Below are 15,664 nucleotides of genomic sequence, written 5' to 3' on the forward strand. Positions count from 1 at the left end.
GCCTGCAGAGATGTCATTTTTAAACATGGAGCGGACAGAGCATGGTCAAAGGGTATATTTAAAACCAAGAGGTTAAACCCACCCTCACTCTTGCTCTCTCATCTATCTATATAAACACACACATACACACAAACACTGGAGCATATTCATCAAACCATGCAGAAATTGTAAATGACTTGAGGGAAGAGAGACAGACTGCTCTGAATACCCACACGCTACAGCCATTTATACACACAATACTGCTCACATTCAAGCACCGTACACAGAAAAGGCCAGTATTTCACAATCTTCGAATGCATCATACACACATACGCGCTTCATCTTAAAACTGTGGAGAAATGGATCACAGACTGTGTGTGTATGTATGTGTCCATGTAAAAGGGTGAACGGGATTAATCTCCCCAGCAGCCCTTCCCCCAATCCCAGCTCTCCCTCTTCCCTTATTCATCTGCGCCTGTGTGTCACTGTTGACTTCATCCATCCTCATCCTCCCGCCTTCATCTTTTCCATCAAACAGGATTTTTGGGGGTTATGCAAAGCATGTTTGCTGGACTGGTAGCTTCTCAACTGAACTGTGTAAATCAAATTATAGACACTACACTTTCCCCCAAACCCCCTGTGATTCAGAGCCCTTCACCCACTTTTCATGTCCAGTTTCCTACCGTTTCATGACAGACATCTATTGATGATACAGTGAATGACTAGTGTAAGCACATCTCAAGAAGGCATGCAGTTCAGCAAAAAATGTGAACTGATTAAAGAGTAAGAAAAAAGGAATTGGAAAAAATGCAAAAGTTCAGACAAAAGCCACTCAAAGATTATATCCCCATTACACTCTCAAACCCAACATAATTGATTCGTCATTATATACGCTAATGTTCAAAAGTCTGAGGTCTTGGAACATTTGAATGTTTTTGAAATAAGTTCTCACCAAGGCTGCAATTTATTTGATAAAAATACAGTAAATATTGTAAAATATTATACATTTAAACAATGAATAATTCAAACAATGCTTCATATATCATTTTTATATACTGATTTGCTGCTCAAGAAACTTATTCCTAAAAATTCATACAAATTGTGCAACTTGTAAAATATGTAGAAATTACTGAGATCGGTCTGGTTGTGCTGCTTAATATTTTTGTGAAAACCCTGATATGTTTTTTCTTTATGACATTATAAACTGACACTCGGAAACTGACTATTGTAATTCACTATAATGTTACTAGTCAAGTAAAAAGGAAAAAAAAGAAATTGTACTTGCATTTTGCACTTAAGATGTGTTGATTTCAGACCCCGCTCACATCCTTCATCTTCATCATTCTACCTCACCCTAGACGTCCATTATCATCTGCTGCTCCACCCTGACCTCCATTCTGCCTCTTTAGACATATACTGTAGTCCTATCAACTAGGAGGAATAGTTCATGAATATATACAGTATATGTGCATGTCTTTGTGCTCCAACTTAGAAATGGGTTAGCTGTGGGTAGGATCTTAGCTCTAATACATGTATGTAAACACACATTGGAGAAAATGGCTCATGATGCAAATAAACCGGGATCAAGAACGAGGCCTGCACACAAAAGCACTCACACAGAATACAGTATTGATTGCTGTCCTTTCTGGAGCTTTTTTCTTTATTAGACTGCTGTTAAATTGATGAGAATCAAAGCGATAATCGTTAGCGGTTACACAAACACACTTAAATACACACACTGCTACACAAGCTCATGGCTCGAATTTGGTAAGCCCAATGTTTGAAAGTATTAATATGGTAAATATAATTAATAAATTCAACATAATCATTCTGTTATGATACGCATGCAAGCATTTAACATTATGTTTATGATCCATCACCACCTAATTACAGATCTAGAATAAATTGCTTATAATATTGCCCAAGTGTGTGTGTTCAGAACCCACTGGATTAAAAGGATGAAATCATTATTTATTTTTTCTGATTGCAACATCATGCCTTTATATTATGCATACAGAATGATGTAAGCAAACATTGTATAAATGATCTGCAAAAACTGAATTAGCTTTTAGTCTGCAAGTGTAAACGAGGAGGTTAATGAACTGCACCGTACAATTGTTACTGACCTGAGAAGCCATTTCTGTCACCCCCTGAGTTTTTGACCAATGGGGCTGAACAAAACATGTTGCTGTAGTCAGTCAACAAGATATTACATAATCATCATAATTTTATTATATTTCTATATAATTTTTAAAATGTTGCAATAAAACCATGCATGAACATCGGAGTGATAAAGCTTAATTTGAATGATTTTGTGAATGTGTATCTTTAATTACACGTGGTCAATCACTACTGTACAGAAATTTGAGGCCAGTAATTGTTTCTTCGGCAACAAAGCATTACATTTATTCAAAGTGAACGACATTTATAATGTTAAAAAAGATTTATATTTCAAATAAATACTGTTCTTTTGAACATACTATTCATCAAAAAAAAAAAAGTCCTGAAAAAAATCACTTTCCACAAAAATATTAAGCAACTGTTTTCAACATTAATAATAAGAAATGTTTCTTGAGCAGCAAATCATCATATGAGAAAGATTTCTGTTTGATCATGTGACACTAAAGACTGGACTAATGATGCTGGAAATTCAGCTTTTACCATCACAGGAATAAATAAAAATTCAAAATACAGTATATTACAATAGAAAACAAATCGTCATAATATTTTACAATCTCATCAAAGCAGAGCAGCAAGGTCTTTTTGGAGTGATTCAGTAAAATAAATGGCTAAAAAGAGTCATTTGTTTTATAAATCAGACTATTATTATTGCATGCAGCCAGTAAAATAATGTTTCTTCTTATCTTCGTATTCTTTTCTTGAGCTATACTTTTAACTTAGACTGCAAACCCACAAACTGGGTAATATCTTTTTTCCTTTGTTCGTGGAGTAGCACAGCCACTGAATAGTGATGCAGGAAACAACACACACATGCACACATGATTGATCAACACACACAGGGAGTGAATTAACTCAGGGGAACTGTGAATATTACCTCAGCTCACCTCATTATCTCTCTTCGTTTACTCATTCATGGACTCTATCGCTTCTACTTATCACCCATGCTTTTGTTATTTAGCCTGCCTATAATTAATTTCTTCATTCCAGTCTTTCTACACCTGGTATTAACATCTGTCTCAGTTGATCAGATCACATGTGGTCAGCCGAAACAGATTTAATTTACAATTAAAATACCATGCATCTTAAATGCACCTCTTATTTAGCTAGTGGAGTATAAAACCTGTTTTTGAGCAGTGCAGGAGGTGGCACTAAAGCTTTAAACAGAGTTGTCTTCGCCATTTCACGATGGAGTAACGATTTAATGCTTTGAATTCATCAAGACTGCACTATGTTTGACAATATTTTCTGCCCTGCAGACTAAAAAAAAAAACATCAATTCTCCACATGACCTTGTGCATAAATGTGGCCAAAAACCTGATATTCCAAACACACTGTTGGAAATATTTGCAATTGCATGTCAACACTAATACTGTATATACACAGCTTGGCCCTAAAACATCTTTCACACAGATGTAAACAGTAGAGCTACAAGCCTCAAACTGTAGTCGGGCTGTTGACGTGACCTGCCATTTTCACTGTCCCACAAGATAAAAATTAATATAAATAATATTTTCGTTATTTAATCTACAGTAAATCATTAAACATTACTTTGTCCTACATGGACCTGTTGTTCAAAAAGCTGCAGTGTTATTCAGGTTTTTTTTTTTTGTGCCAAATCTCAAAATTGTCCTATGGTGTGACTGCCTCAAGCATGGTTTGATAAATTACAACTTTCATAAATGAAAAAGAAAAGCATAAAAATGCTAATAAATACCTCCAGCGTAATTGTACCAGTGTCTATTTTAGTATTGGCAATAATTTTTTTCCATCCATACATTTCTGAAAGCGTAGGAACTTGATACATTTTGTCTCTGAAAACCATGTCCTCTAGTGTGACACCATATCCTGATTAACCTGGCCAATTCAGAAAAAAATGTAATTAGTTGATTGTTCGTGTTACTGAAGCCCCCTGTAAAGCCCATGACATGTGCACATGGTAAATATTTGTCTCAGAATTGTGCAAATATTATACTTTTTTTGGAATCACTACAAAAGTGGTTGGTCTTGTTGTCCTTTGGTGTGTCACCCCTAAATTATATATTTTAATTAAAAATGTAATTATGGAAAATTATGCCAATGTGTCTTGCTTAGCGCTAATGAAAAATTAGCTTGGAATTGCAAAGTCATTAATTGGCAGAAAAAGGTTGAAATGTCCCGTGGTGTGACAGATAATGTCCTCCGGTGTGATGCCTGTATTGTCACACCATGGGACAAAGATGTCACACCAGAGGACTAAGTCTCTTTAAGAAGCATTTAAATAATAACGTTTTTTTTAACTCCTTTTTTTTCTCAGTGTTCTTAAGAATAATAATTACATTAATTAAACTATTTTCTGATGTTTTCACCGAAAACTTATACTGTTATAAAGTGTCATGAACATAAAATGTGGTATAAAATGTGATGCTTTGTTTTTGAGACAGAAATAATTGAGGGAGAAAAATTAGTGGAAGAGGGAGTACATGGAAATATATAGAGAAGATTAACAGAGATCCACCAGAAGGGAGGAGATCCTAAGAGAACAATGCAGAAGGTAAATGCAATAAAATGATGCCTTAAAAAGAGTAGCCATATAGTAAAAAAAAAATAAAAAAATTCTTAATGAATATAGCTTGAATATGACTCATATTTAGCCTGCTAGAAAGGTTTTAGTAACATACTGATTGACTAAGAGACTGACTTTTGTTGATTAAAATATTTTTTTATTTGTTTAACATGTTGAAATTGTTTGTATAATTTTTTTTTTCCTTTGACGTACAAAATTAAATAGAAATCATAACATAGAGTTATTAATCAAATTAACCTCAAATTAATGACATTAATTAATTAATAACTTTATCTTTAACCATGAGTATAACTTAAATTCAATGAATTTATATTATTGTAAATGTTATAATAAATGTTAAAGTTATGGTTTATTTGTGCTCCATTATTCCAGAATAATTTGTTTTAACAAAGAAGCTTTTGTCATGTTAAATTGAGTTGAATTTGATTTAACTAATAATTTTAAGGCAACCGTGTAAACTTATTGGCTAATTGTAACAACAAACTATGTATTTAAGATTAAGTTGAGTGAACTTAAAATAGTTTGTTTATATAATATTAATTTAAGTTGAGTGAACTTAAAATAGTTTGTTCATATAATATAAAATTAAGTTGGGTGAAATTAAAATAGTTTGTTCATATAATATTAAATTAAGTTGAGTGAACTTAAAATAGTTTGTTCATATAATATAAGATTAAGTTGAGTGAACTTAAAATAGTTTGTTCATATAATATAAAATTAAGTTGAGTGAACTTAGAATAGTTTGTTCATATTATATAAAATTAAGTTGAGTGAACTTAAAATAGTTTGTTCATATAATATAAAATTAAGTTGGGTGAACTTAAAATAGTTTGTTCATAGTATATAAAATTAAGTTGTGTGAACTTAAAATAGTTTGTTCATATAATATAAAATTAAGTTGGGTGAACTTAAAATAGTTTGTTCATATAATATAAAAATATTAAGTTGCGTGAACTTAAAATAGTTTGTTCATATTATATAAAATTAAGTTGAGTGAACTTAAAATAGTTTGTTCATATTATATAAAATTAAGTTGAGTGAACTTAAAATAGTTTGTTCATATAATATAAAAATATTAAGTTGCGTGAACTTAAAATAGTTTGTTCATATAATATTAATTTAAGTTGAGTTAACTTAAAATAGTTTGTTCATATTATATAAAATTAAGTTGAGTGAACTTAAAATAGTTTGTTCATATTATATAAAATTAAGTTGAGTGAACTTAAAATAGTTTGTTCATATAATATTAAATTAAATTGCGTGAACTTAAAATAGTTTGTTCATATAATATTAAATTAAATTGCGTGAACTTAAAATAGTTTGTTCATTTAATATTAAATTAAGTTGAGTGAACTTAAATTTGTAAGTTAACTTAATCCCTTTGATTACTTGAATACTTTGAAACAACATTTAATCTTAAATTAGGACAACAAAACAAAGTTATTCAAATAACGAAAAAAAAATAGTTGAAACAACAAAATTGCTTGTTGTAAAAACACACTTTTTAACTTCAATGAACTCAAAATTTTAAGGCAACCAGATAACTTACTTTTTTTAAGTCAAACTAACAAATAATTTTTTTTACAGTGCAGCACTTGATGTGTGACAGGTAATATAAAGTTATCATTGTGTTAAATTAGAAAATCACCAAATAGACATTTCAAAAATTAGAAATACATTTTAATTCAACATACAACAATACAAATAAATACTGATATATGAAACGCTTAAAAACAAAACAAAGCTCTATATATTCTAGGTGTTCCTGTAGCTCAATTGGTAGAGCATTGTGTTATCGAGCGCAAGGTTGTGGGTTCGATTCCCCGGGAACAAAAGATAGGTAAAAACTGAAATTCATTTTCATTAATTAATAAAAAAAATTTTTTTAAACAAGACTTGTTTTCTTAAGTTATTTTATATATCAAGTGAAGGTATCTTCATTTAAAATACATTTAAGATAAAGATACTTCACTTAGATATTTGTTCTGGAAAACAAGACACAAATAATGAGTAAGAAAAAAAATGTGCAGTGAGAGGATGAAGAGAAAAGAAGAAACATAACAGTACCACGAAGTGAGAAACAGCTTAAAATGGGTAAAGGAGAAATATTGTAGTCTCCATGGAAATGACTTACCAAAGCGGGGATTTCTCCCAAATCTGAGCTTTAAGCCTTTGATCAAGGTATGTGTGAATGTGTGTCTGTGAGTGTGTTTGAGAGAGCGATGTGTTCCTCCACTGGCGACTCACAATGCCACATACCTGCAGATGATCCCACAGTAAATGAAAACCAATGTTCTGAATAAAAACGATTAGAGATTAGACTCGAACAATGGAATTCCATTTCCACGGACACAATCATTCCCAAAGGCAAACAGTGCAATTCCATTACAGTTTCAAACCATAGGAAAATTCAGTTGTTGGCCTGAAGGAAAGTGTTTGCAGGAATAGCCCTCTATGTTGCAATAAATCCTCTGGCAAATGTTTTCTTTTCCTCTCTTTCCTCTTTACCTTACACACTCTTACAGCATAAACACTCAGACAGACAATATAAATCAACAATGTTTGTAGATAGGAGAAACTCCACGGAATGTGTCTCACCTCATTTTCTATTTTTAAAGGCTGAGTTAAAGGTTGTTTGTCTGAGGGGCACTTGCCCTGTTTCCTCTACTTCTGTCCATCTTTCCTATTCATGTCTTGCCTTAGGAAGAAACCAAGAAGAAAAAAGTGACAACATGAGGGGAGACATTATAAAAACATCAAGCTATCTAAAACTAAAGAGAGATTTGAGGTTCAAGGACAGAGGGGATCAAAATGAAAGAGCAGAGCCGTGGAGCAGACGCAAAGATGCTGGGTTAGCGTTAGCAGGCTAGCATATGTGTCGCCGGCGGGCTTTTTCCTCGTCTGGAGCACATGGTGGCCCTGCGCTCTGATTGGCTCGGACCTTGTGGCCATGGAAACCCAGCCATGGGTGAACGATACCCCCTCTGAACATGACTTGGGGAAAAGACAGGAAACAAGGACATCTCTCTCTCTCTCTCACACACACACACACACACGTTCAGTCTAATACTTTCTGACCTGCGTTGGAGGACTCATGTTTCGTGTTGATGATGTAACCAAAGGGTCTGTCACTGCGCTCATGGCAGGATCACTGAGGGAGAGTTAGAGGTGAACCAAAAGGAGAAACAGATCGCACGGAAATGAAAAAGTGCAAGAGCAGCTTGTTTTTCTGACTCCTTTCTTGTTCTTTGTTCTTGATTTACTCTTGCTGTAAAAGAATAGTGTTGCGCTAGAAGAGACAGCCCCAATGAAGTACTAAACAAAACAGTACTTCTCTTTTAGACGTAAGTTTTGTTTTTGAAAAATTTTTGTCATAAACATCCATTCTGTCAGATGTTAATTCAATAACTGAGATTCAATAATTAAGCTGTTAATGATCTGATTCAAATCGATGACTGTCTGAGACTTTTTTTCTGATCCAGCAACAGGACCAAAACAAGAGAGCGAATTAATTAATCAAACAACACTGGTCATATTGGGCTTTTATTAATTTTTTTTTTTTTTTTTGGCAAAGGACCTAAGAAAAAGATGTTCATTTTCTGTTTACCGGTTTTGACAATTTTGTCTTTTTTTTCTACTGGCACAGAAGGACCAGCAATTCAGATTTATATTTCCCATGTCACTTTTCCACTGGACTCAACATAAAGAAATAAACATATCTATCAATTTATATGTAACATATTAGATTAGCATTTGCAATTTCACACTTGCAATTTTATTAGTTTTATATTAACATGTATTATATTATGTGCTAAACATTTTTGTATTATATTAAAAATATGATTAAAATGTAAAATATTTATAAAAACAAAAAATACTGAGAAGCAGAATTTGCTAGTTTGCAAGTTTGCAAGGGACCAAAATGCAAGTAAATAATAATAGCTAGATAGCATTTGCCTAAAAGGGCAGATTATAGCTCTGGGCCAGTGGACATCCTTTTTGTTGAGCCCTTATCGTAGTCCAGTTTTCATCATCACATTCAATTCAGGTGTAAAGCTAACAAAAGAAAGCCAGGGTTTCAGATTCTGGGGAAACACATCACATTGTCACTTTAACTGCAAAAAATCCTGCTTGTTGTGCCTCCAATTGGGCATGAGATCTACACCTCTGCTCTACACTCCCAGGCAAAGGAGCCAGAGAGGAAGAAATGGAGACCACAGTCTTCAGTCTAATAGATGTCCTTAGTGTTTCTGTTTTCCTCTGTCTGTCTCTGACAGGGCCCAGACCTGGCTGGGTCAACAGAGCCCATGTACTTGTCTTTGACACAGGTTATGTGTCAGCACAGAGGCTTGTGCATGAGAAAGAGAAAGTTTTGAAAAAGATGATGTTGGGCAGGCCATGGGAGGGAAGGCTGTAAATCAGGATGGCTTGTGTGTGTGTGTGTGTTTTATGTGGCCTCTGTTGTCTCCGTGTGTCCTGTCTTTGCAGTCATCCCTCGCTGTCACAAAGCATTAATACTGAATGCAGATTTACTCACTCAGCCACAGAAGCTGAGAATGCACACTCACATCACATGTGTGTGTGTCTGTGTGTGTTTGTATGTGCGTGTGTATGTGTGTGTTTGGATGGCAAAGGTTCACTTCTGCACTGAGCTGTGTGGAAGAAAAAAATCAAATAAGACTCCTTCCCACTGGGAATGTCACTGAGAATCTATAACTACAAACACACACTCACACACACACACACACACACACACACACACAATAAAAAACATGCTGTGTGCATCACACAGAATAATGGAATCATTATGAATCATAATGATGATAAGGACAGAACTCCTTTGTAGAAAACGCACGAGTACACACACAAAAACTATTATAATACATCATTACAGACTCTTTATAGTGTGTGTGTGTGTGTGTACGGGTGAGGTTTTGTTTAGACTGTGGTTGCCAAATGTTAAAAATCTATCGTTCAATGTTTGCCTCCATTCATTTGAATCTCCATATGGATAACAGATTGACAGACTTTGTAACAGACTTACTGAGAGGTTTCAGAGCCTCCCCACTTATCTGATGCTGCCTCGATCTGGGTGGTCAAAACTGGCCTTGACCAGCCGGAACGAAGCAGTCTGTTTTGTCTCTTTATGTGTGTGTGTGTATGTTCACATTAGAAAGCTGTACACAGGCCAGGTTCCTCAGATCAGGCTCCTGGACTTTAGAGTGCATGAGCGTGTGTGTAATTGCATGCCAGACAGAATGTGCTCCTCATCGCTCTTTTACTCAGGCGAAGCGCAACTTCCATTTCTTTCTTTACCATTTTCTTTCTGCCATTACATCCAAATGTCTGCTGTGTGTGTGTATGTAATAAGTCACATAGAAACTTTGTTGTATCACACACTGATATGCCTCAAAGACTTGGGATGAAAAGGGTCTAATGGAAAATAAGAACAGAAAATAGGATCGGTGTGTGTGTGTGTGTGTGTGTGTGTTAAAGAGGGGGTCTTGACATGTCAAGGTGTCTGTATGCATATCACATAATTATATTACATTTTATTAATATTCATACTAGATTAGGATTATTTGACATGACATGACATGATAAATATATTTTTTTCAATACTCATGGACACCTTAAACATGACGTTATTAAAGTTTGCAAGCCCATCAGAGCTATAAATCCATCACTGGGCAAATCAACTTAAAGATTACCCTTGTGAAAAAGAAGTGTGGTAAATTATATTAAAAGTGTACTTGTTGTGTAATTATAATTTTATTATATTTTAAATAAGTACACTTATTTTTATATATCTATCAATATACTAAAGCACATGTAAAATAATTTATTTTAATTTCAACTTAAGTGTGTTCTCCAAAATTACATTTGTTAATGTATTTTAAATGTAGTACTATTTAGACTATAATATATACTATGTGCATTAATGCAATTAATAAAAATAAACTTCAATACACTTTCTTATACAGTATACTCCAATAAAACTTTGAATTGTTTAATTTTTTTTAATTCAGCTCTTAGGTGATGCAGATGTGGTCAAAAGTTTACACACACCTTGCTGAATATACTGCTATATCAGAGCAGTAATTGCATTTTTTTTATTATTATTATTATTATTCTACCGCTCTATCCTCTTACTACTTAAATTATTAACATTTTGTTGATACTGCAAGGTGTATATAAACTTTAGACTGCAACTGTGTCTTTTGCTTTCACTTAACTGGACCATTTATAAGGGCTGGATATGTTTTATAACAATTGTTCTTTCCTTCTTTCCTCAAGGAATTTTTTGGGACTTTCCTGCCTCTTTGGATCATTTTTCCGTTCACACAGACTGTGGAGAGGTTTACACATCTTCCAGAATGATGTTTTCCATGATGGTGAAATTAGCATTGTTCTCCAGACTCTTTCTAAAAAGTGAGTTGAAGTGTAGTGTTGGGTTTTCTTGTGCATCAGCAAAAAGCATTTTTGTGTATTTGTTTTAGAGATTGTTTTGTCATTAAATGTAGAGGGTTTACCATTTTGTGTTTTTGCTTTGATTGTAACTATGTTTTTTAAAGGGTATTATTATTATTTAATATACTACATTTCAACTTCATTACCAGAGATATGTAACATTGAAGTATATTTTAGTTCACATTAATTGCTTATCCAGAAGTACATATTTACCATATTTCAAATCACATATAAAATATACTAAGGTCCCACTTAAGTGGTTCAAAAATATCACTCAAGAGTTCAACTTATTGCATTTAATGTAACTTTAAAATGTGATGTATTTTAAATTAATTACAAATAAAATGTACGTAAGCGTCGAAAATAACTTTTAATTTGCACTTGTGTGTATTCTTTTAAAGTACATTATTTCCGCAATAAGTACACTTTATAAAAGTATACTTAAGTGCACTTCTTTTTCACAAGGGTATTTAAAGCAATTGGTCATTAAAATCTTTTAAACAGGATGCATTTATTAAATCCAGACATATAAGGCATCTAGCAACTTTTGCGAAAGAAGAAAGACAGAACACAGAATGAAGGCACATGCATTCTTGGAGTGAATGTATGATTAAAAAATAAAAAAAGTATATATGGCTTACATTGGACTATTTCAGTATCACTCTCCAGTTTCAAGACATCAGGTCAAAACACAGGGAATGTTTCTGATGGATTTAAGATGAGTGATTGGGTTGTAGTATCCTTGAGTGTCTGACATATAGTCTGCCTGATATAAATCCTATTAACAGTTTATATATATATATATATATATATATATATATATATATATATATATATATATATATATATATATATATATATATATATATATATATATATATATATATATACAAAACAAATGACACAATTCCTAGTAAATGGTTGTAAAAACACAAGAGGTACTATAGACTGTGCCTCTATGCAGCACCACCTCACCTCTGCTGATGAAATACTTTATGCTCTGATATCAGCTAATTGCTTTAATCAGATGTTTGGTGATGACTGTGAAAAAATACCTGCAAGGCTTGTTGCTGTGGAGCAGTGAGCCGAACAGATACTGTACAGTGTACATTTAAACTGGAAAACATGGTGTCCGCTTAGCAGACATTAAACAGACAGACATGGACCAAACACTGAATAAAACTAGCTGGACACTATGAAAGCAATAGAAAAAAAACAAAAACAAAAATACAATTAACTGCCAATCCCAATACAACTGCAAGAACAATCCTTTCTAAAACAAAAGATGCTTTTATGGACATGATCTGATCCCAGAGTATAATCTGACAATAGTGAGGGAGGGACTTTCCTGGAGATATATCTGCTTTATTAAGGGGGACTTCTAAAATATGAGGAAAAAATACATTGTCTTATTAACTGCTTAGTAGTAGAATTGAATCGTATTAAGTACAGTGATCAATACATAAACCAAGAATGCAACAAAAAGAGAAGAGCAAGAAACACGTCCAGTATCTCCAGGATTCTTCACTTAGGTTCACAAAGGAACCAAAGAAACCCTTTACTAAAACCTAACCTAAATCCGCAAGGTCAGCTGTGCCTGGTTAAAACCAAACAAAAGCAATGCGAAGAAAATGTGAAGTCTGTAATGACGCTTTGTTTCTGTCAGCAAAAAAACCGCTAAACCAAACCCGTGGATAAAAGTGTCATTACTTGCGCTCGTGCGCGCGATAACGTCTTACTGTTGCAACCACGTTATCAGTGGGTTGCTTTTTCCACAAAAGTACATGTAATTGTCCTTCATTTAGGTATTAAGCATCTAATTAATTGATTGACACTCATTATAACCTCGCTAAAATATGGTAACAGGCTCCAGTTCTGTCCTCCACGTGTTGTTTCTCTACACCAAACATCTTGATAGTAAAACACAAATAGACTCTTACCGCTCTGCGAGTCTGTGATGATTATTTTAAGGAGAAGGATGCCCGGTCAAATGACGGAATTGGTCCCGAGTCTTAATCGCAGCCCAGGTCCTCCGTTCACGGGCTCGCCTCCGCCTCTGTAGACTCGTCACGGCTGAAGACTTCACGAGACCTCAGAGCGCGACTCAAAGCGTCCGATTTGACCATGCTGCTCGGTAACAAATGCGGTTTTATTGCCAGTGTTGTTCATGTTCGCTTGCAGTCTGTCGCTCTGTTCATAAACTCAGCAGGATAAATGCAGTCATTACGAAGAACCGCTCAAACAGTCGTCGCATAATTCATTTTCTTGTCTCGTGCCCCTATTTACCTGGCGAAATATTCTCGCGCGCTTGCCGTGTCGTTTATCGTGCTCTTGGAGAAACCTATTGCAGCGAACACGTGCGAACCGGCCATCCTACTAACTGTCAACAATAAATGACTGCGATATCAAGCTGTGTCCGCGTCTCCGTCCTCGTGGGGAGGCACGCAATGACTGCGTTCAGGACTCACCCACGCGACTTTTTTTGGTTGTGTGTCATGGGGAAAGGCGAAGGTGCACGACCTTGTCTGAAGGATGCTACAGTGTTAACACTGAAGGGAAGCCAGACAGATGCCTGCTCACTGACCAGAGGAATTTCTGACGTTCACCAAATGCGAAGGATGATTGATTTCAATGATTGATTGAAGCATGGCACTTTCTTTGGACATTGTTCTAACCCAGTGGTTCCCAAACCTGGTCCTGGAGGCACCCCAACTCTGTACGCTTTAAATGTCTCCTGAATCAAACACTCAGGTCATCAGCTCATTAGTAGAGACTCCCAAGACCTGAAATTGGTGTGTCAGACAAAGGAGGCATGAAAATTGTCCAGTGTTTGGGTGCCTCCAGGACCAACGTTAATCTAGGTTTTAGATTCAAGATTTTATTTGTCATGTACAAGTTATATGACAACAAGCAGTGCAATGTAGGTCTTGCACACTCTTATTAAATGAATATTTTGATACGTTATTTATACTTAATTTATTTTAGACATCAAAAGGATAGGCCCTATGTCAAGAAATAGGCAATTTCAATAATTTTACGAATCTCTGTAGTGAAATATAAGACGAAATAAACAAAACGTGGAACATAGACCCTTTTCACAAGTCTGTGATGACTCATTTAACCGTCATCAGCAAGTTTTTGTATATTTAGATTTTTTAATAAATGTATGTACACGTATAACACTATAATATAATAAAAAAACTGGTAAACTGGTTATACGAGGTGTTTCTAAGACACAGGCTGTAAGAGGGATAGTAAATTTGACATTGTTCTCTTTTCTAAATGCCGTTATCAGTCTTTCCATTTTTTTCCTTTGATTGAAAGTCATGAAAACACTATCAGGGAGTTTTTCTTTTTCTATTTGAGCAAATGGGAATGCAAAAAAAAAACAAAAATTGTGGAACTCTCCCATGCTCTCTTAACCCTACTATGATGACTTCCGCTGCTGAGAAACCCAGAAATGTGAAAAAAAGTTCCACTAGATTAGGTTTTCCAACAACAACAACAAAAACTAAATTTAGTTTTTATGATAGCTTCCCACACTCACGTATTGGAGATCCTGCTGTTTATTAAAGCTGAAGTCGTATTCACAGCAGCCCTTCAACTTAATTAAGCAAGACTTCTAATACCTGCTCAGCCCTGTACCCTCTTACAAAATTTGAGTTGATGGTTCTTACCCTGAAAACGTGTTCCATCAGTCTAAAGTCTGAAGGAGCCATTGTAACCTCTCCATCTGCTCTCAACTCTGACATTCAGACACTCTGACAGGAACTTTGACAGGCGGACTGGTTCAGGTGCACAGGCTGACATCTTATACAGACAGTGACATTGGAAATGGGGTTTCCTCCTAACCAGAGGCATCTCTTTCTCTCTCTCTCTCTCTCTCTCTCTCTCTCTCTCTCTCTCTCTCCCTCTGTTGTCTTTGTGTTCTCTCTCTCTCTCTCTCTCTCTCTCTCTATTTCCATTTCTCACTTGTCAAATGGTGGCATTGCTTAGCTTGGTTAGAGTCCAGGAGCATGAAATAATTATGGATGCTATTGATGGCATGGATTCGACCCGGTAGGCGGAAATCAGGCTCCCAAAGTTTGTGCACTCTGGGTGGTTTTGGTTTTCGACATATGGTGCTCAAAAACAGCCTGAAGTGACACAAATGTCTCCAATGCTTCTGTTTGTCAAATCATCTCGTGGTGTCTGCCAGAAATTCCCTGGTGTCCTGTTTAACCCGAATCTCTCTCTCCAACTTGTGGGAAAGGAGAAGAGTAGTCGGCAGAGAGGGGACACTGAGCTGTCAAATCAAGATGATGACAATGTCACATCAAATCAGTTTATTAATCAGTCAGTAAATGAGATTGAACAAATGATCAGACAGCCACAACTCATTAGAAGAAGACTTTTTTTTTTTTTTTTTTTTTTTTTTACAATTGTGAATACAAAATGGCAGAGTTCTAAATCTTTTCAGTCACATTATGA

General features: G+C 34.9%; 1 protein-coding gene across 1 annotated transcript in view; it reads right to left on the minus strand.

The window, feature by feature from the left end:
• Positions 1–13,739, minus strand: part of LOC113046910 (gap junction gamma-1 protein-like) — a 32,498-nt gene extending 18,759 nt beyond the window's left edge. Inside the window, exon 1 of the mRNA XM_026208040.1 lies at positions 13,135–13,739. The gene's annotated coding sequence lies outside the window, so the exon portion shown is untranslated. The remainder of the gene's footprint in view (positions 1–13,134) is intronic.
• Between the last annotated feature and the right edge of the window lie 1,925 nt (positions 13,740–15,664).

Source organism: Carassius auratus, chromosome 28, assembly GCF_003368295.1.
Source record: "Carassius auratus strain Wakin chromosome 28, ASM336829v1, whole genome shotgun sequence".
In the NCBI taxonomy this organism is placed as follows: domain Eukaryota; kingdom Metazoa; phylum Chordata; class Actinopteri; order Cypriniformes; family Cyprinidae; genus Carassius; species Carassius auratus.